Raw genomic sequence first — 21,138 nt, forward strand, 5'->3', positions numbered from 1 at the left:
AAATAACACCAACATGTTCCTGTTTACATGTTGTGATTTGTAGAGTCACAGCGTGTACAAAAAACAACGTTAACATGAGACACAGCCATCTTCTAACCAGTAAACAAACCAGGAACTATATTCTCAGACAGGCTTGCTGCGAGTATATCACTCCGCCAAAGTACTATATTCTTCCGCCTAAGAATATAGTTCCTGGTTTGTTTACTGTTAGAAGATGGCTGTGTCTCATGTTACGTTGTTTTTTGTACATGCTGTGACTCTACAAATCACAACATGTAAACAGGAACATGTTGGTGTTATTTTGTCACTTTTGTCACAGGCTAGTTGGAACCAGTCACCTGCAGGATCTGTGCTAAGCTAAGCTACCGGTGGAGCCGTCAGACAGCGTTACAGCACGCACTGAGATGAGAAGGGTATGTATTTACTTGTCTAACTCTGGGGGTTACGGTGAATAAGATAAATTCCCAATAAGTCGGCGTGTTCCTTTAAGTCGTTTCCTGTATATCGTAGGGCTGCTCGATTATGGGAAAAAAATATAATCACGATTATTTCGGTCAATATTGAAATCCCGATAATTTAACACGATTACTTGTTGACTTCTGGAAAGACGTTGCCATTATTGAACTTAAAAAAACAATGGAAAAAGTTAAATAAATCCACAGTAAAAAAAAAAACACATACATCTGTGAACTTTGCCGTAATACTTTTCCCATTTTAAACTTTATTTTTTCATTCAGAACACAAAGAGAAAATAAGAGTTTTCTTGCAAAACGTAATGAGCTAAATAAGTGTTGTTTTTTCTTCTTCGATTATTCAGTTTTTGTGATCATTGGGAACCAAAATCACGATTAAATTTCGATTAATTTCACAGCCCTAGTAGCCTGGATACCAGCCGATTTAGCCCCGCCCACAAGGTCGGCAAGGTCGGCAAGGTCGGGAAGTTCGGTCTGGACTTGCTCCGTTGAGGAGCAATTATTGTCCGAACAGGATCTGTTCGCACCTCTCCGTGTGTGTGTGTGTGTGTGTGTGTGTGTGTGTGTGTGTGTGTGCGCGTCAGAGTCTCTGTCAATATGCAGAGAGGACAGATAAGCTTGCGCTTACGCGCTCTCAGGTACCGAAATTTCTAAGCGATGTTTTTTTGGGGGGACAGGCCGCCCTACCCCAGACACAGCACACACACTCTCACCTCTCTGGGTGTGTGATCCACCAACAAGGCGGCGTCTTGTTGTATCAGCAGCTCCGTTTTGATTGGCCGTGGGTTGGGCGAGGCCTGCAGCGATTGGATGGTGAAGGTGGAGTAGAGGCCGGACTTCATGTAGTCGTTACGGGAGCTTTTCTGGGAGCCGCTGGGTGACGAGCGCTGGGGACCAATACAGAAATCAATCAGTTCATAATCTCACTGTGTGTGTGTGTGTCTGTAATCCTGCAGAAAGCCTACATAGAAAGAAGAAAGAGAAAGTCAAAGTGTACCTGGGGTAAGCTTTTTGACTGACAGGTAGAAGCCCCGCCCACGGGCCCTTTTGATTGGCTGTTTGGGTCAGCGGTGTCCCTCCTCTGGCCCTCCTCTCCGTTGCGTAGCCCCTCAGGCAGAGAGGGGTCGGGCTGACTGACGAACTTATAGACAAACTTCTGACCGCTCACCTTCTTTATGATGTTCTGAAAGAAGAAAACACCGATAAAGAAATAAAGAAATAATAAAGGGCTGGAAGACAATGCACTGACTTAGAGGTGAGATCATAAAAATACAGTTACTTCTACTACCTATACTAGTACTATAATGTCGTAGTTTTATCAGTTTCTTACGGGACAAAGCTACGCTTCCACTATAATCAAAGAAACTGCGACACCGGACACGAAAGCAGCGCGTAAGTGGTGTGTCTGCTCCGCAAAGATCGGCTCTATAAGCGTAAAAATAGGACGGTCTCTATTTATATTTTTACGCGAGGTGTGTGTGGCCCTTTCACCCAGAAGTGTCTATATTTCTTTTAAATCAAACTAATTCTGGGCGTGCTGGTCTTACAGGGAGGTGTGTTCAGGTGCATTCTGGGCGTGCTGGTCTTACAGGGAGGTGTGTTCAGGTGCATTCTGGGCGTGCTGGTCTTACAGGGAGGTGTGTTCAGGTGCATTCTGGGCGTATTGCTATCTTGAGGCAGCGGGAAGTGATCGCACCATTGACCAACAAAAACCTGGTCTAAAGTCAGTAACGCAGCATTTCATTGTTATTTTAACAGAGCATTAGTAAAATGCTCCTAGGCTCGTGCACAGCGCACGCACACTATGCTTGTTACACACACAGGGACACACAGCAGCACACACACACACACACACACACACACACACACACACACACACACACACACACACACACACACACACACACACACATGCAGAAGATTACAAATAAAAATATTACGGTATCCCTGTGTTTTGGCCATATTTGTAACAAGAGCTTTTCTTCCAAATATGGTATGGTCATGAATATTTAGATGAGCTAAATACACATTAGAGAAGCGACAGAATCTCATATTCCAGACACTGCAATGTTTCATTACCAAATTCACTTCTGAGACTTTTTTAAGCGAGAAATCAACTATATAAAGCTGAAATATGGGCCGTTTTACAAAATTTGATGGCTAATTGCAAATTTGGTAAGACGTGTCGGACTTTAGGAGCTCCACCACAGTCTGACGAGAAAGCGGCAGCCTGCTGGGCTCCATACCCAGGGCAAAGTCACCCTTTGTGGATACTGCACTACGGGGCTCCGCGGGCCAGCCGACGCACATAACTAATATATTTACAGTTTGAATTTCGCCACGCCACTTATATAACATCATTCCCCCAATGTCTTATAAAGCTAACCGTTGTGTCCGATTTGATTTTAAGGCATTTTTATGGAACGCGGTATGCCTTTTGTAGGACGAGCAGCTGCTTGCTATATGTCCCATTCATTACAATGGGGAAATATCGCAGCTTGCTCACTTTCGCATAACTAAAGTATATTTACAGTTTGAATTTCGTCACGGCATGAATATTACAGATTCCTCAAGGTCTAACAAAGCTTAGCTAACACTTGTCCGATTTCGGATTTCAATTGAATGTATTTTTGTGAATGTCAGAGTTAGGAGGAGGCTAGCTAGCTCTCATTGATGGACTCCATCTCACCGCGGCTCTATCAATGAGACTCACGGACAAGAGGCGTTTATTTCCCGGATGTTTGTTTAAATAACTCAACACACATACCCATTATAAGATTAACTGGAACCTGCGGGCTGCGGTAAAAGATTGCGGGCGTAACAAGCTCGCTGACACTGCGGTCAGGGCGGCGATGTAGCAACCCAGGCAGCACCAACACCGGCACTAAACTCCGACACACAGTCGGAGAAAATTTGCAATTAGCCATCCATTTTCGTAAAGTGGCCCATATTCGAGCTTTATATGGTTGATTTATCGCATAAAAAAGTCTCAGAAGTGAATTTTGTAATGGAATAGCAGAGATCTGCGCGACCTAGATTCAGAAGACTACCTGATCTCAGGTCAGTTGTGTAGCCTATGTAAATGTTCTCTTAATACACCCATGGGCTGACAAAGGTTCCGGTTTTTGGGAGGTTGACGTCAACTTCCAGCTTTCGCTTTTCGTTTTCAGCGGCAGTTTCAAAATATGAGATTTTCATAGTAAAGGGGTGTCAATGGGATTTTGAGGTTCTATGTATGTCCTATTTACCCACCGAACTGTCGTTATTCAACTATGACAGGGTAATACCGAATTTGCTTTCTACATTACCTACATTATTTACTTAATGCGTTCATATGTTTTTGTATAGTTGATGCCATCAGTGAGAATCTACAATGTAAATAGTCATGAAAATATAAAAGGAAACGCATTGAATGAGAAGGTGTGTCCAAACTTTTGGCCTGTACTGTATATCTCAGCAGAAAGTTGAAAAAATGTTGCGTTTACTTCACACAAGAGCAGCCATTTTCCCCTGTTGCCATGGTAACATTATGAAGTGACGTAATTACGCGAAGTGAACATCATCGAAAAGCAGGGTGTTAGGGGGGAGTCCCTTTTTTTTAAATCTTTTTCATCAAACTGCAGTTTTTGCAAGTTCCTGCAATTTCATCGCATAAAATTGCATAAATATCATATATAGCATATTCCACATCGCATTTTTTAAGAAAACGTGCCGCGTAATGAAGGACTTTTGCCCGCAACAATCACAAAAAGAACTCTGCATATTTCCGGAAGGACTGAGCAGTACCTTGTCGTAGTAGTATCGGAGCGCTCGGCTCAGTTTGTCGTAGTTCATGTTGTGTTTGTTCTTGCGGAGCCCCCACAGGCGGGCCACCTCCTCGGCGTCCAGCAGCTTGAACTCTCCGTCCTCGCCGGTCCACGAGATCAGGTGACGCTGCCGCTGGTCGTCCAGCAGGTGGAGCAGGAACTGCCACAGCGTGATGGACGGGTCCATGGCTGGCAGACAGACAGACAGACAGACAGACAGACAGACAGACAGTTCAATTTACAGCAGAGGTTCTCGGAGACTCTCTTTTCTATCCGAGATAAAACTGGTATTGGAACTGAAATTTCCCTGACCTGACTTAGGAATCGGAATCTAATCTAGAAATCCATGTCAGTACCAAGCCCTAGTCTCTTTCGCCACGCAAGTCTCTGGGAAAAAAGTCTTTTGGGCCAGAGGGCGTCAACGTGACGAACACGGATGTTGTAATTTCCCTGGATGGTCGCTAAGTTCAACTTGCTTAAAAAGCCTGTCGCACTTCCTGAAGCCCTGGAGACTTCAGGTGGATGTTAGTTAACTTGTGCTTTCTTTCCCCGATGAATAACGTTTCTTTATTTATAATGATACAAATGTTCAGACAGACAGTTTCTCACACACACACACATAATAACTAAAGTAAGGCTGCACGATGAGGAAAAATGTGATAGAGTTCTCAAAGAGGCCTGCCCCCTCCTCACTCCATCGGTCTTCGAGCTCGTTTGTATCCCTTCAGACGAGTCCCCCTGACCTCATCCTTAATGGTGTGGGTGTGGCGATCCCGGCGACGGTGTGCCAGTGGAACGAACGGACAGTCGGAGCGGGAGGAGGGGCCGGGCCGGACGGGGGGGGGGGTGTGGGGGGGGGGGGGGGGGGGGGGGGGGGGGGGGGGGGGGGGGGGGGGGGGGGGCGGGGGGGGGGGGGGGGGGCGGGGGGCCGGGGGGGGGGGGGGGGGCGGGGGGGGGGGGGGCGGGGCCGGGGGGGGGGGCGGGGCCGGCGCGGGGGCGGGGGCGGCGGGGGGGGGCGGGGGGGGGGGGTGGGGGTGGGGCGGGGGGGGGGGGGGGGGGGGGGGGGGGGGGGGGGGGGCGGCGGGGGGGGGGGGGGGGGGGGGGCCGAGGGGGGGGGGGCGGGGCCGGGGCCGGGGGCGGGGGGGGGGGGGGGGAGAGGGGGCGGGGGGGGGGGCGGCGGGGGGGGGGGGGGGGGGGGGGGCAGGGGGGGGGGGGGGGGGAGAGGGGGGGGGGGGGGGGGGGGGGGGGGGGGGGGGGGGGGGGCGGGGGGGGGGGGGGGGGGGGGGGGGGGGGGGGGGGGGGGGCGGGGGGGGGGGGAGAGAGGGGGGGGGGGGGGGGAGGGGGGGGGGGGGGGGGGGGGGGGGGGGGGAGGGAGGGGGGGGGGGGGGGGGGGGGGGGGGGGGGGGGGGGGGGGGGGGGGGGGGGGGGGGGGGGGGGGGGGGGGGGGGGGGGGGGGGGGGGGGGGGGGGGGGGGGGGGGGGGGGGGGGGGGGGGGGGGGGGGGGGGGCGGGGGGGGGGGGGGGGGGGGGGGGGGAGGGGGGGCGGGGGGGGGGGGGGGGGGGGGGGGGGGGGGGAGGGGGGGGGGGGGGGGGGGGGGGGGGGGGGGGGGGGGGGGGGGGGAGGGGGGGGGGGGGGGGGTTGGGGGGTGCGTGTGGTATGATGTTCACTCGATGTTATTCCGTTTACCTTTAATGTATTGCACTATGTGGCGGGTTGTGGCGTAGAGCAGGCGCTGCGTGTACTGAGGAGAGGTTTATGGCTCGACGCAGAGGTCCAGGGTTCAAATCCGACCTGTGACGATTTCCAGCATGTCCCCCCCTCCCCCCCTCTCTCTCTCCCCCCTTTCTCACCTAGCTGTGAGAAAAATATGTGCACTTCCTGCCCGCTACAAGAGTGACAGCCCTGGGACCACGTACAGCCCAACACCTTCACTTTTACCACCATGCATTAACACTTTCGTTTTTAGAGGGTTTTTTTTCTAGCAGTAGCAGCCGTGCAATGCATTCTGGGGAGCGTCGCGGGGACTTTGGAGAAGCGGGGCGTTGAGTCGCCCGCTCCTCATTTGCATAAAGTTGAATTCAGCCAACTTTATGCAAATGAAGGCCTACTTTTTGCTCTCAGTCTGAGGAAAATCCTCTAACGGCCGCTGTTGATCTGAATGAAGATTCAGGAACCCCATCCTCCCCTCATCGCAATCTAATGATTGCTAACTTAGTGTTGTTGCCATTAACGTTAGGTCGTGTTCCTTTTTCTCGCTTCCTCCCTGTTCCCCATTCCTCCTTTCCTTGCTGTTATGGGGCCAGGGCCCACCCCCCCCCCCCCTGGGGGGGGGGGGGGGGGGGGCCAACCACGGCCACACACACCCACCGCACACACACACACACACCCCCCACACACACACATACTTCACTTGTTTTTGGTTTTTTTTTTTTTATCTTTTTTGTTCTTACAATTTTCTTTTGCGCAACTTTTTCTCTACAGCACAGGCCAAAAGTTTGGACACACCTTCTCATTCAATGTGTTTCTTTATTTTCATGACTATTTACATTGTAGATTCTTTGAAGAATCTAAAATATAAGACATGTTTTCAGATATTTCACACTTTTTTGTTAAGTACATAATTCCATATGTGTTCATTCATAGTTTTGATGCCTTCAGTGAGAATCTACAATGTAAATAGTCATGAAAATAAAAAGGAAACACATTGAATGAGAAGGTGTGTCCAAACTTTTGGCCTGTACTGTATATCGCCGTATTTAACAACGTTATCGCATATCACACATTTTTCTCATATCAGGCAGCCCTAATGGCAGCTTTCACGTTCGCCTCGGAAGCTGTGATGAGAGTTATAGACGTGAGAAGCGAGGGAGTGATGAGACAACGGTGTGGAGCACAGCTAGTGAATGGATGCAGCCGCTGATCTCAACCCTGCGGCCATGTCTACAACAAAAGGTAGAGTTTGTCTGTATGGGTTATTTCCACCGAGAGGTTTACCGAGCCCCTCGCTTCTTTTGATCCCAGTATGAGTCACTTCACACTGGGAGCTGAGCCAAAACAACCACAGCTACAAGCAACAGTAATTATATTGAACACTGAGGGGGGGGGGGCACACACATTCACTGCTTCTGACTTCTCAAATGTGAATAGATTTGCTGGTTTTCTTTGCACTCTATAATACTTAACTCATACCTGCAAACTCAGAAGGACTGAAAAAGGTGACACATTTTATATATATATATATATACAAAGGGTGGTTACTTCCTCAAAGTAGCCACCCTTTGCTTTTTTTGATAACTCTGCAAACCCTTGGTGTTCTCTCAATGAGCTTCATGAGGTAGTCACCTGAAATGGTTTTACCTTCACAGGTGTGCTTTGTCAGGGTTCATTAGTGGAAGTTTTTCCCTTATTAATAGAAATTAATTGTGGCTACTTTGAGGAATCTAAAATATAAGACATGTTTTCAGTTATTTCACACTTTTTTGTTAAGTACATAATTCCATATGTGTTCATTCATAGTTTTGATGCCTTCAGTGAGAATCTACAATGTAAATAGTCATGAAAATAAAAAGGAAACGCATTGAATGAGAAGGTGTGTCCAAACTTTTGGCCTGTACTGTATGTATGTATGTATGTATGTATGTATGTATGTATATATGTATGTATGTATATATATATATATTAAAAAGGAGCACAAAACAACTAATTATTTTTTATTTTGCCAAGGCAAAATTAAATAATTCATTAAAAACTGTAATAACAACAACAACTTATTTCACCAGTAAGTTAAACGACAAAAACAACCGGTGGATGCAGTGTTTCCTGTGGGTAGATTTGACCGTGGCGGCCCCCTCACGGCAACATGTCTGCCCCCCCCCACGGTATCAGAAACAGGGCTGCATTGTTAGAGTGCATATCGGAGAACGTTAGTATTTGAGGAGCATTATTTACATGCTGAAGTAGTGACACTGCATTAAGATAATGTAATTAATATTAATAGTGGGTGTATTGTTATTAAGATAATGTAATTAATAGTGGGTTTATTGGTATTATGATAATGTAATTAATAGTGGGTGTATTGACTATTAAGATAATGTAATTAATAGTGGGTGTATTGTTATTAAGATAATGTAATTAATAGTGGGTGTATTGTTATTAAGATAATGTAATTAATAGTGGGTGTATTGGTATTAAGATAATATTAATAGTGGGTGTATTGTTATTAAGATAATGTAATTAATAGTGGGTTTATTGGTATTAAGATAATGTAATTATAGTGGGTTTATTGGTATTAAGATAATGTAATTAATAGTGGGTGTATTTATTAAGATAATGTAATTAATAGTGGGTTTATTGTTATTAAGATAATGTAATTAATAGTGGGTTTTGTTAATTTTTAAGATAATGTAATTAATAGTGGTTTTATTGTATTATGATAATGTAATTAATAGTGGGTTTATTGGTATTAAGATAATGTAATTAATAGTGGGTGTATTGTATTAAGATAATTATTTTTTTTTTTTTTATTTTTTTTTTTTTTTTTTTTTTTTTTTTTTTTTTTTTTTTTTTTTTTTTTTTTTTTTATTTTTTATTATTATTTTTTTTTTTTTTTTTAATTATTTTTTTAATTTTGTTTTTATAAAAAAATGGTAAAATTTAAGATAATGTAACTAATAGTGGGTGTATTGTTATTAAGATAATGTAATTAATAGTGGGTGTATTGTTATTAAGATAATGCAATAGTGAGGCTGAAACTATGGCGCGATGGGCCCGGGGCCAGTAAAAACGTATGTCGGGCTGGTTGATTGCCAGTCACTGGCCCGCGAGGGGTACCAACGTCATACAGAGTGCAGAAGCGTGTAAATGTTAACATTTCACATTTTCACCTCAGGTAATTTATAAACAATTCATTTGGATACAAGCGTTGCATTTTGGAAGATAGATTGGATTCTGAACAGCGATGTCCGCGCTCGGTACACACACAACAGGGCCGAGGTGTGCTACGTTCCACACATGTAACTGAATGGAAACGTTACGAGGATTATTTACGCGGCGCGGGGCAGATGAACTAACGTTACACTCGTTACTGTAAGTAGCCTAGCCTACAATAAAACCTCCATGATTAAAGAGTCAATACTTATCAATAACCCACCTACCTGTTGTACAGGCATAATCATGTAGAAATGTATCTCAGTCTGCTCTGTCTGCGCTGTCCACTCGTCCACCGTGCTGTGCAAACACAGCTCTACTCTGCAAAATAATGATTTACAAACGAGCTAAAATGAAAGATGTCAGTTTGTAGTCTAACGGTTTATCTTAATTTGCAACCAATCTTGAACTTTGGACAAACTCTTGTAAATGTAGCTGCTGTCTAAACGAGCCATCCTTCGCTGGGAGCGGTAAACCTATGGATGTATTATAAGACCAAAACAAATACATGTGGCTACTTAATATGCACGTGAATGACGTCGCGTTCCTTCATTCTTGATGATGTTGCTGGTTGTGTCATTTAGCAACAACATTGTCTTATTTCAAATGAGGCCTACAGGATGAATGCTAGCCTGCTTATCAGTCCATTCATCATTACAGCTGCTGTTTTCCACAACTTTCACTTCAGGCTCTGTGACAGTGACATGTTTCCCTGACAACAGGCCTTTCTTTCTGTAAGCATTCTCCACCAATCAGGACACTGATTACGTTTCAGTAATCAAGACTTTAACCATCACTCCTCAGTGAACTGCCCCCTAATCTGAGATCATTTTCTAGTTAAGTAGCCTATCTAGTTATCATTATGGATTTTCCATGTTTTTAGGGGTTGGTTACACTAATCACATGTATGTGAAAAAAATAGCATTAATTTAGTAAGAAAGTGAAAATATCAAACAAGGAGATGCGTATAGGTATAATTTTATTTTCTTTATTTGAAAGTCTGGCACCTGGAGTGTCTGCTTAAAAAATTCTGGCCCTTGGAAAAATGTAGTTGATGACCCCTGGTCTAGCTTTACTGCTAATGGACCATTTTTACAGCAGACATGTTGACTTGTCATAGTAGGAAAAGCACAGCTGAAACTGATAACCTTAACGATGGCTCAGTTCGTTCCGGGGCCCGGGAAGATATTTCAGTGAGTCAGCATGAACAATACCAGGACCTCTCCTAAGTGGAATGCAGCCATCAGTAATGGTTTAATACCAGGACCTCTCCTAAGTGGAAAGCAGCCATCATTAATGGTTTAATACCAGGGCCTCTCCTAAGTGGAATGCAGCCATCAGTAATGGTTTAATATCAGGACCTCTCCTAAGTGGAATGCAGCCATCAGTAATGGTTTAATACCAGGACCTCTCCTAAGTGGAATGCAGCCATCATTAATGGTTTAATACCAGGACCTCTCCTAAGTGGAAAGCAGCCATCAGTAATGGTTTAATACCAGGGCCTCTCCTAAGTGGAATGCAGCCATCATTAATGGTTTAATACCAGGACCTCTCCTAAGTGGAATGCACCCATCATTAATGGTTTTGAATACACCTGTGCTTTTCCTACTATGACATGTCAATGTCTGCCGTGAAAAACGTTTATGGCACAACATACAGTGGCAGTGGCTAGCTGGGTTATAACCATTTTCTGAAGCTTCATAGTAGGTGCGATGTATATTTTCCTGCGTTTTTTTGTCCTTTGCCAATCACACCTATGATATTTATTTCAGGGCCAGTAAAAATGTAGAAGGGGCCAGCAAAACTCTGATCTACTGGCCCCGGGGGCCAGTGGGGATTTTTTTTTATGTTGAGCCCTGGATAATGTAATTAATAGTGGGTTTATGGGTATTAAGATAATGTAATTAATTGTGGGTTTATTGGTATTAAGATAATGTAATTAATAGTAGGTTTACTAGTATTAAGATAATGTAATTAATAGTGGGTTTATTGTTATTAAGATAATGTAGGGCTGGGCGATAAATAGATTTTATCGATTAACTCGAATGTGTAGTCAACGTGGATTTGTTTAAATGAAAAATCGATTTTCCGAACGGGCTCACCCCCCCCCCCGCGTTGCCATAGAGATATACAAACAACATGGCAGCGACAGGGACTAACATTAATTATTATCTTAACCAGTCGTTTCATTACTTACTTATCCGTAATCTCCGCTGAAATGACCGGCAGCTCGCGGTGCTCTGTCCCCGGCTGACAGTCACCTATTCTCGGTAACTGAACCACCAGCTACCGCTGACCTGAAGGAGCACCATGCGGGGCACCAGAGGCGGTGTTGAGGAACTCTGTTGCAGCTCAACACATCTACTAAATGCTGCTGATACGACCGAGCTGTGACGGAGGTCTGTAGCGGCTTCAACAACTTGCAATCGCCGCTCTGTAGCACGGAGCTCCTCTTCGACGTTTGTTTTTATCGCTACGAAGGAGCTTATTGCTACAGGTACGCTTACATTCAAGAGACCGCGGGATGTTAACGTCGTTACTCAGCAACAGGTGGAAATAGGGGCAAGGGCAGCAACGTTAAAATGATTTGAACTTTTAGCGGGGAAGAGAAGTGAATTACCACCTGTATGTGTGAAAACAGCTTTATCTCACGCATCCGTTTTGTTGTTGAATATATAGCCCCCAAAAAAACAACCTTAAACCAATTTATATTTCCACAAAATTGGCATGAATAATCATAATGGTACATATGCCCCATGTGTGTGTATGAGTCAAAACAAAATAAAACTTGTTTTGAACAATTTCTTTGTCATCTGCAGATTGATTTTAAGTAGAGGAAAAAAAAAAAAATCAATTTAAATCTTAAATCAGATTTTTTTTGAAAAAAAAATCGGGGATTTTATTTTTAGGCCATATCGCCCAGCCCTACGATATAGCAGTCTTGGTATCGGTATACTGGTATGGAAACATTTTGAACGTACGTAGGAACGAATGAACGAACGGGGCTCTGCCTCGTACGCTGTATCCAGTTCTTATTAAACATCCGGGCATCAAACCTGTGACCTCGTTGGCAGATAGGAGGACTTCAGAGCTGCAGAGAGCAGCAGATGTTCAGATGAGAGTGTGCGAGAGCCTCGTTGGGCAGAAACACAGACAGAGAGGATGGAGAACTAAACCCACCGGAGAAGAGGCGTGTGGTTTTCTGCCCACGTCCTGTTCTGCTGTGGGTTTTCTCTCTGCTCGCTGACATCCGTGTGCCAGTCAATCAAAAAATCTCAACAACAGCTCAGATCCTCGTCACGTCACAGACACTATTCAACATCAAGAGTGCGTCAGCGTTGACGTGACAACGCGTGAATGGACGTTACATACCTGTGGCTCCGTGAAAAGAGTCAGCATCACGTCTGTAATGAGGCTGACATGTTTTGATACCTGAGGATCGGATCAAATCCTGGACCAGTTTGCAAAAAACTTAGGGGGCTTTCACACCTGAAAAGTTCGGACCAAGGCTCACGTTTTTGTCACGTTGTCTACGTTTGATCCGGTGAGTTTTGGTTTCACGCGGCGGTTGTGCAAGCGCGCTAAAGATCTCTACGTGACAAACCTACGTCCTGCCGTCATCACATAAGGGGGCTGCATCTCCAGATACTCAGAACTGATTGGTCTGTAGACGGGCTTCCCCGTCCTCTCGTATCCTCTCTCTGGGTCGGAGGTTTTTCAACTGACTGCTGCTCTCCCCTACTGACTGCTGCTCTCTCCTACTGACTGCTGCTCTCTCCTACTGACTGCTGCTCTCTCCTACTGACTGCTACTCTCTCCTACTGACTGCTACTCTCCCCTACTGACTGCTACTCTCTCCTACTGACTGCGGCTACTCTCTCCTACTGACTGCTGCTCTCCCTACTGACTGCTGCTCTCTCCTACTGACTGCTGCTCTCCTACTGACTGCTACTCTCTCTCCTACGACTGCTACTCTCTCCTACTGACTGCTGCTCTCCCCTACTGACTGCTACTCTCCTACTGACTGCTGCTCTCCCCTACTGACTGCTGCTCTCCTACTGACTGCTGCTCTCTCCTACTGACTGCTACTCTCTCCTACTGACTGCTTCTCTCTCCTACTGACTGCTTCTCTCTCCTACTGACTGCTGCTACTCTCTCCTACAGACTGCTGCTCTCCCCTACTGACTGCTGCTCTCTCCTACTGACTGCTGCTACTCTCTCCTACTGACTGCTGCTCTCCTACTGACGTTTCTCTCCTACCGACTGCTGCTACTCTCTCCTCACAGACTGCTGCTCTCCCCTACTGACTGCTACTCTCCTACTGACTGCTGCTACTCTCCCTACTGACTGCTGCTCTCCCCACTGACTGCTGCTCTCCCACTGACTGCTGCTCTCTCCTACTGACTGCTACTCTCTCTCCTACTGACTGCTACTCTCTCCTACTGACTGCTGCTCTCCCCTACTGACTGCTACTCTCTCTCCTACTGACTGCTACTCTCTCTCCTACTGACTGCTGCTCTCCCTACTGAAGCATAAAACGGCCTTTAACGTTACACCTGGCAGCAGGTAACGTTAGCCTACCGTTAGCTAGCAGCTGGATTAAACACGGTTAAAATGCTGACAGCTGAACGGTGTAAAGTGTGACTGTATTTCACTGGAGAGGATTCCAACAGCTGGACGCAACAGTCTGCAGCTGCCGTTGTTGGAAAAACAACACAGACGGTGCGTTCACTTGAAACTGGTCACCCTACAGCCTTGCGGTGCATTCAAAGTTATTGTTAAATACCCTTTTCCCATCTGGTGGTTGTTCTTTTGTCAGAGGCTCAGTCAGATTGACTTAGGAGACAATATAAATGAACTGTTGACTTAAAAGATAAAATAGAAATCACAAATTTTAAGAGAATGTACTTTTGGTGTGTGGTCACGACTAGGGGCTCGGGACAAAATATTGATACGGCAATATATTGTCGTCCTTCGTGCGATACAGGAATCGACACGCTGACACTAAATATGGATATTTTACTGAATCAAACGAGGCGCTCTGAAAAGATTTCCCTGCTCCTCGCGGCTCCTCGCGGCTCCACGACACTCCTCGAGGCGGCGCTCAACACGTGAACAAGGGAAACTTGAACAGAAGTTAACGAGCAGAAGAGGAGGAGGTTTTCATCGGGATGGCTGACAGCAGTTTGAGGAAAATAACAAGATGCTCCGGCCACGTTTAAGTCTAAAGTCTGGAGCCAGAGTTGCTCTGTAGTTGTGTCATTTTAATTTACAGACTGAAAAACTTGTTTTCTGACAGTTTGGACTTGCAGTGAATAAAAGAAAGAAAACCTGCACTTAACCTTTTCACGTGCATTTAGTGTTCATAGTTAGACAGATATCCTGATGTACCGTTATAGGATTGTCTAGCAACACATTGATAATGGCAGAGTTGCTGTATGGTGATAATATCGGTACCGTGAGCCTTGTATCATTTCGTGTCATGAGGTACCCTGCGATTCCCACCCCTAGTCGTGACCTCTACTATATCTCTGATCTTGGCGACGCCTGGGTCAGGTGTTTCGGGGAGGACGGAGATAATTACAACCCGAGGAGACAGTCTTTACTGCACCTGGCTCAGTGGAGATTAACAAGAGTTCTCAAGTTGCAGTGCAAGTTTCTGCACACTGCAGGAAAACAAATCAGATCCAACCAACTAGCATTCATTGTCATGCTAATACCTGCTCCAACACACAAACTCTGCAGGCCTCCACAGCTTACACACACACACTCACTCTCTCACTCACTCTCTCACTCTCTCTCTCTCTGCAGGCTGCTGCAGGCCTCCACTGCTTCCACACACACCTGTTGCAACACTACTGCTTCCCTCCAAACTGCACAAAAACAAACACACATTTGCAGCATGTAAAAACAGCATGAAGCAGCAGCAACATCAGCAGCATCTCTTACCGTTTATCAGCGGGTTTGAATCCATCTTTAGCGAAATGTCCCGTATGTTGTGTTTCTGTTGCCTGTCTCCCAGCAGAGGCTCAGACTTCCTCCATGCCGCTGTGTGCTTCTTCTTCTTCTTGTTGTGTTGTCTGTTTGTCTCTCTGTGTCTGTCGGTCTGTTTCTCTGTCCTGTCTGGCTGTTGGAGGGTCTTGTCTGAGCTGTCAGAGCCGGGCTGAGGAGGCTGAAGACGAGGCGACGTTCAGCAGCTTCTCCCGCGACCTGCTGGCGTTATGTAACCGCACCGAGCTGCTGCTGCCAGGCTCCCGAGCCTCCATGCTAACGACAACCTCACCGACAGCACGGAGAAATTAAAAGTTAGCTCAGCCCAAGAACCAACGGACACCAACGTTCGTAACCAACGGAAACAGAAAACAAGTCCATTTAACGTTTCACACACGATTAAAACCCTTTTAACCGCACATTACTTAATGCTAATTAACATGCTAACGTTAATTAATATCTAATAGCTTTGTGTTAGCATATAAATATGGGTTAAGTATTACTGCGGGTGTCGATAAAGTGAGTTGTTGCTGTCAGTTGCTTGGCTGTGTTGACAAACGCTGATGGGGGCTAGCTAATTAGCTAGCACACAATGCTAACACGTTTTTGACGTAAAATTGTATTATTATTATTATTTTTTTAATCTTCTGGGAGGTTTTCCGGAACCGCCGATTAAACACCAGATTTTTCACTAAGTTTCTCCAAGTTCAGGGTTTTCTGGGGGCTGAAGCTGTTAGCCTAGCGTGCTAGCTTAGCCTAGCCTAGCCTAGCCTGCTGTGACAGCCCCCCTCCTCCCCGCCTTCCTCCAGCCCCCAAACAGCGCTGCTTACTGCGGACTGGAGTTCGCCCGCAAACCGTCCACAGTCCTCCGACACGGAGGGAAAGTCGTTTGTAAAATCCGCCCGGTTGTTTGTTCGCGGTGCAGCGGACTGAAGGGCTCGTCTGTGAAGGCTAAATGCATCACTTAGGTGTGTTTTCCCAGTTTCTTCCTGTTTGGACGAACGCCTCCTCACTACTTTTCACCACAGTCATGTTAGCCGCCATTCAAACAATCACGTTTCCGGGGATGGATTTCAAAATAAAACTCATCTCAGAATCGGAGTCTGGAAAAAAAAGGGTTTATTGCCAAGTAACTAACACCTACAAGGAATATGCCTAGGCGATTGGTGCATACTTACTTAAATAAACAAACAAACATGCACGTGCTTAAAATACTCACTCATATAAAATCAATACAATAAAAGCAATTTAGTATTTAACCTACCTGACATATTTACAAGACAGGCTTATATGTATGTATTCAGTGCATGATTACAAGTGTGCGTGCGTGTGTGTGTGTGTGTGTTTCTGTGTATTTTCTGTTTATTTGTGTGTGTTTGTGACAAAATAGTCGGAAAAAGCAACAAAAACGACCAAAAAAGTGACATTCAATAATACAGTCAAACATATTTGACTATATGTATTTAAAAGCATGTCAATAAACTCTACACGTCTGGTCCTGTCTGGCTCTTAGTGAGTTTGACACCACTGCTTTATTTACCCTTTGGTAGTTTGAATCTACAGCAGTGCATCCTATTCTATAAGATCATCTTATGTTTGTCCTGTCCTGTGAGAACCACGTATCTCTAAAACGTTTTAAAACTTTTCATGGTGTCAGAGAAACAGCCCCAAGTGTCTCCATCTTCAGATAAAACAAAGTTCCCTATAGACATTGTTATGTGAAGCCTACAACAGTAATATGGACAAATATCTTGGTTTAAAACATAAAAATAAAAAAGTTTTTTTTTAATATTAGAAAGTTTGCGCTTTTATTTTGAAGGAAGATTGTTGTCTGAGTTCCGGTATTATTTTTTTTTATCTAAAAAAAACAAATCTTACGCAGCGCGTGCTTGTGCTCCTGCAGCATCCAGGCACCCGACCAACAAGTGTTTCAAAATAAAAGTTGTCTGCGGACTTTGGAGTCAGTCAGGATGACGTATAATCAGTGACGCGTTTATATTATACATTTACAAACATGTTATTAGACCGAAGATATGAGAGATAGATAAAATAAAATCAATACAATGAAAGCAATTTAGTATTTAATTCAGTGCATGGTCACAAGTGTGTGTTTGTGTGGGTTTCTGTGTGTTTGTGTGTGTGTGTGTGTGTGTGTGTGGGGGGTCTGTGTGTTTTTGTGTGTCTTTGTCTGTGTGTGTCTTTGTTTGTTTGTGTGTGTCTTTGTTTGTGTGTTTTTGTGTGTGCGTCTGTCTGTTTTTGAGTGTGTGTGCGTCTGTTTTTGTGTGTGTCTTTGAGTTTCTCTCTGTGTGTGTGTTTTTGTGTGCATGTTTCTGTGTTTGTGCGTGTGTGTGTTTTTGTGTGTGTGCACGTGTTTGTGTTTCTGTGTGTGCGTGTGTTTGTTTCTGTGTTTGTGCGTGTGTTTCTGTGTGCGTTTTTGTGTGTGCACGTGTTTTTGTGTTTCTGTGTTTGTGCGTGTTTGTTTCTGTGTGCGTTTTTGTGTGTGTGCACGTGTTTTTGTGTTTGTGCGTGTGTGTTTCTGTGTGCGTTTTTGTGTGTGCACGTGTTTTTGTGTTTCTGTGTGTGCGCGTGTGTGTTTGTTTCTGTGTGTGCGTGTGTGTTTCTGTGTGTGTGTGTGGGGGGGGTCTGTGTGTTTTTGTGTGTGTCTTTGTCTGTGTGTGTCTTTGTTTGTGTGTGTGTGTCTTTGTGTGTTTTTGTGTGTGCGTCTGTTTTTGAATGTGTGTGCGTCTGTTTTTGTGTGTGTCTTTGAGTTTCTCTCTGTGTGTGTGTTTCTGTGTGTGCGTGTGTGTTTGTTTCTGTTTGTGCGTGTGTGTTTTGTGTGCGTTTTTGTGTGTGTGCACGTGTTTTTGTGTTTCTGTGTGTGCATGTGTGTGTTTGTTTCTGTGTTTGTGCGTGTCTGTTTCTGTGTGTGTTTTTGTGTGTGTGCACGTGTTTTTGTGTGTGCGTGTGTTTGTTTCTGTGTTTGTGCGTGTGTGTTTTTGTGTGTGTGCACGTGTTTTTGTGTGTGCGTGTGTTTGTTTCTGTGTTTGTGCGTGTGTGTTTTTGTGTGTGTGCACGTGTTTTTGTGTGTGCGTGTGTTTGTTTCTGTGTTTGTGCGTGTGTGTTTTTGTGTGTGTGCACGTGTTTTTGTGTTTCTGTGTGTGTGCGTGTGTGTTTCTGTGTGTTTTTGTGTGTGTGTACGTTTTTGTGTTTCTGTGTGTGTGTGTTTGTTTCTGTGTTTGTGCGTGTGTGTTTCTGTGTTTGTTTCTGTGTGTGTTTCTGTGTGTGTTTCTGTGTGTGCGTGTGTTTTTGTGTGTGTGTTTATTTCTGTTTGTGCGTGTGTGTTTCTGTGTGTGCGTGTGTGTGTTTATTTCTGTGTTTGTGCGTGTGTGTTTCTGTGTGTGCGTGTGTGTGTTTATTTCTGTGTTTGTGCGTGTGTGTTTTTGTGTGTGTGCACGTTTTTGTGTTTCTGTGTGTGTGTGTTTGTTTCTGTGTTTATGCGTGTGTGTTTCTGTGTGTGTGTGTTTGTTTCTGTGTTTGTGCGTGTGTGTTTCTGTGTGTGTGAGTCTATTTCAGGAGTCACCTCCCGGCTTCTTTACGCCACTGCCTCTATTTAGCATCCAGTTTAGTTTCCATGGCAACAGGCTCCGCGCTGACTGAGCAGCTCTCAGCTGAGCTCAACAGCATCTTATTCATTATATTATATATTCATCACATCCGTTTCAAGAATCTCAAACACTCAACACAGAGAGTTACATCTCACAACAAGTTATTTTATTCATAAAGTGTCAAATCATGACAGAAGTTATCTGAGAACACCGTTATGGGGTGTCACTACTCGATGTGAGTCGAGTGCAGTTGTAACGCTGCGTTCATGCCACCTGGGAATAACAGGGACCGCCCCCCCTGGTTACGTTGTTTTTCCGACTGCCAGCGTTCACATGGTCGGGATGAGTGTTCTTCTTCTTCTGTTATATTGGGCGTTTGGCATAACAACTTGTTGCATGACTGCCACCAACGGTTGGCCGTAGCCGAGAGCATCAGGTGGGTGAAAACATGGAGGCCACAATAACTAAAGATCTGCTGCTGGTTACTATACGAGCATCCAAACAGCACATGGACAGGTGTGTGTTGGTGTTATCTGTAGGACAACCAACGGGAAAGGACACGGATAAGCTAGTAGTCTACAAGAACCTGCTAACGAGAGACTTCTGTAACGTCTGAAGTAGTCTACAAGAACCTGCTAACGAGAGACTTCTGTAACGTCTGAAGTAGTCTACAAGAACCTGCTAACGAGAGACTTCTGTAATGTCTGAAGTAGTCTACAAGAACCTGCTAACGAGAGACTTCTGTAATGTCTGAAGTAGTCTACAAGAACCTGCTAACGAGAGACTTCTGTAACGTCTGAAGTAGTCTACAAGAACCTGCTAACGAGAGACTTCTGTAACGTCTGAAGTAGTGTAAGAACCTGCTAACGAGACTTCTGTAACGTCTCAGTGAAGTCGTCTAAGAACCTGCTAACGAGAGACTTCTGTAATGTCTGAAGTAGTCTACAAGAACCTGCTAACGAGAGACTTCTGTAACGTCTGAAGTAGTCTACAAGAACCTGCTAACGAGAGACTTCTGTAACGTCTGAAGTAGTCTACAAGAACCTGCTAGCGAGAGACTTCTGTAACGTCTGAAGTAGTCTACAAGAACCTGCTAACGAGAGACTTCTGTAACGTCTGAAGTAGTCTACAAGAACCTGCTAACGAGAGACTTCTGTAATGTCTGAAGTAGTCTACAAGAACCTGCTAACGAGAGACTTCTGTAACGTCTGAAGTAGTGTAAGAACCTGCTAACGAGAGACTTCTGTAACGTCTGAAGTAGTCTACAAGAACCTGCTAGCGAGAGACTTCTGTAACGTCTGAAGTAGTCTACAAGAACCTGCTAACGAGAGACTTCTGTAACGTCTGAAGTAGTCTACAAGAACCTGCTAACGAGAGACTTCTGTAATGTCTGAAGTAGTCTACAAGAACCTGCTAACGAGAGACTTCTGTAATGTCTGAAGTAGTCTACAAGAACCTGCTAACGAGAGACTTCTGTAACGTCTGAAGTAGTCTACAAGAACCTGCTAACGAGAGACTTCTGTAACGTCTGAAGTAGTCTACAAGAACCTGCTAACGAGAGACTTCTGTAACGTCTGAAGTAGTCTACAAGAACCTGCTAACGAGAGACTTCTCTAATGTCTGAAGTAGTCTACAAGAACCTGCTAACGAGAGACTTCTCTAATGTCTGAAGTAGTCTACAAGAACCTGCTAACGGGAGACTTCTGTAATGTCTGAAGTAGCCTACAAGAACCTGCTAACGAGAGACTTCTGTAATGTCTGAAGTAGTCTACAAGAACCTGCTAACGAGAGACTTCTGTAATGTCTGAAGTAGTCTACAAGAACCTGCTAACGAGAGACTTCTGTAACGTCTGAAGTAGTCTACAAGAACCTGCTAACGAGAGACTTCTGTAACGTCTGAAGTAGTCTACAAGAACCTGCTAGCGAGAGACAGCTACAACGTTTTTTAAATGATTTCCATCTTGTGTTATTGTATGTAAAGAGAAAAGTTTATTATTTCATGGATTTCACTAATTTCAGCCTTGGTGTTATGCTGTAAATTGTTTAAATCTGAGCATGCGCGACTCACCGACTCCTCTGTAGCTCTCTGGTCTCTGGTTTTTGTGTCCGAAGACGTGACTGTGTTCAAACACGATCAACATGCATTAAAAAGAGATTTCCAAAAGTTGTGCTTGTATGTTTCAAATAATTTAATATAATTTGATATTTCATCTCGATTATTTGACTTTCGGTGTCACGAAACGACACAAAGACGAGCAGAAACATCTGGAGGAGAGAAAACTCAGAATAAAAAACAGGATAAACTCATCATACAACACGGAACAGTGAATAGGGCAG

At 45.0% G+C, this 21,138-nt stretch overlaps 1 pseudogene; it reads right to left on the bottom strand.

Moving 5' to 3' along the window:
- LOC120573199 overlaps positions 1–16,494 on the bottom strand; it is a 29,792-nt pseudogene extending 13,298 nt beyond the window's left edge.
- Positions 16,495–21,138: the final 4,644 nt, after the last annotated feature.

This window comes from Perca fluviatilis, chromosome 14 (assembly GCF_010015445.1).
Source record: "Perca fluviatilis chromosome 14, GENO_Pfluv_1.0, whole genome shotgun sequence".
Classification (NCBI taxonomy): Eukaryota; Metazoa; Chordata; class Actinopteri; order Perciformes; family Percidae; genus Perca; species Perca fluviatilis.